This window comes from Mandrillus leucophaeus, unplaced genomic scaffold (genome assembly GCF_000951045.1).
Source record: "Mandrillus leucophaeus isolate KB7577 unplaced genomic scaffold, Mleu.le_1.0 Scaffold357, whole genome shotgun sequence".
Lineage (NCBI taxonomy): Eukaryota > Metazoa > Chordata > Mammalia > Primates > Cercopithecidae > Mandrillus > Mandrillus leucophaeus.
The window spans coordinates 354,852-356,656 of NW_012103776.1; the positions used below are offsets into that span (position 1 = coordinate 354,852).

The window sequence follows — 1,805 nt, forward strand, 5'->3', positions numbered from 1 at the left end:
TGGGGCTGTGGCGGGGCTGGGGGTGGGTTCTTCACCATCAGCAGGCTGTCACCTGGGGAGAGAGGAAGAAGTAACATGCTGACAGGGGCTCTCGACCAGGACCCCACACTGCTCCCCAACGGGGTCCAGGGAGCGTGCTATCTGAGCCTCAGTTCCACTAACTATGAGGGATTGCACAGGGTGCTGGGCCACGATCTACATGGCCCTTCGACCTTCCCGAAGCCACCCTGCTGTGGAGCCCAGAAACGGGTCAAGCAGGTGGCACACAGCAAGGACAGGAAGTCCCTCCAGAACGCTGAGGACTAAGGGGTAGGGACCTGCTGTCCAGAAATCATTTTGGAAGATAGAATTGCTCAGAAAAAACAAGACTTACTTGCAGTCTGGTGGATGATGTTTTTTGGTTTTTTTCCCAGACAGGGTCTGGCTCTGTCGCCCAGGCTGTAGTGCACTGGAGAGATCATGGCTCACTGCAGCCTTGGCCTCCTGCGCTCAACTGATCCTCCCACCTCAGCCTCCCAAGGAGCTGGGACCATAAGCATGTGCCACCAGGCCCAGCTAATTAAAAAAACAATTTTTTTCCACCAGGCGCAGTGGCTCATGCCTATAATCCCAGCATTTTGGGAGACCAAGGTGGGCAGATCACCTGAGTTTGGGAGTTGGAGACCAGCCTGACCAACATGGAGAAACCTTGTCTCTACTAAAAATACGAAATTAGCTGGGAGTGGTGGCGCATGCATGTAATCCCAGCTGAGGCTGAGGCAGGAGAAACGCTTGAAGCAGGGAGGCGGAGGTTGCGGGGAGCCGAGATCTTGCCATGCACTCCAGCCTGGGCAACAAGAGCGAAACTCCATCTCTCAAAAAAGTAAATAAAATAACATAAAATAAAATAAAATAACATAAAATAAAATAAAGTAAAATAAAATAAAATGTTAAAAGGCCAGGCATGGTGGCTCACACCTGTAATCCCAGCACTTTGGGAGGCTGAGGGGGGTGGATCATGAGGTCAAGAAATCGAGACCATCCTGGCCAATATGGTGAAATGCCGTCTCTACTAAAAATACAAAAATTAGCTGGGTGTGGTGGTACACACCTGTAGTCCCAGCTACTTGGGAGGCTGAGGCAGGAGAATCACTGGAATCCAGGAGGCAGAGGTTGCAGTGAGCTGAGATACCGCCACTGCACTCCAGCCCAGCGACAGAGTGAGACTCTGTCTCAAAAAAAAATAAAAATACAAATAAAAAATACAAATTTTTTTGTTGTTGTTGAGACAGGGTCTCACTATGTTGCCTAGGCTGGTCTCCAACTCCTGGGATCAAGCAATCCTCCCACCTTGGCCTCCCAAAATGCTGGGATTACAGATGTGAGCCAGCACAGACACTGACAATGCTCACTTTTATCTCAGGACAATCTCTCAATGGGAAGGAAAGAATTTTATCCAAGGTGAAAACCATCTAGAGACCCACAGAATGGAATGCAGGGAGCTGGAAACATAAGCATCAGATGGGTTGGCAATCATGTTTCCACTAAGCATGTGGGGCATCTGATTTGGGCAGGTGTGGGCAGCTGGGACATGTGAGTCCCACCCTGGCACCTGACCCACCTGGACCTTGGCAGCACAGTGACAGGCCCTCCTTGCACCCATGGCAGTAGGCCACCCAGCCTACCACCCCAGGAGATGCGGTTCTTACCCCCTTTCCTCCCAGTGCACAGTTCTTGTGCCTTGGGGGGCAGTGGGAGACAAAGCCCAGGCTCTGAGCATCAGAATGGTGACGTCAGGCCCAGTCCTTCCCCCTCCCACCACCCCC

At 51.7% G+C, this 1,805-nt stretch overlaps 1 protein-coding gene across 1 annotated transcript in view; it reads left to right on the plus strand.

Annotated features, from left to right (window-relative positions):
• Positions 1 to 1,805, plus strand: part of LOC105546367 (zinc finger protein 777-like) — a 374,731-nt gene that overhangs the window by 246,972 nt on the left and 125,954 nt on the right. The window lies entirely within an intron of this gene.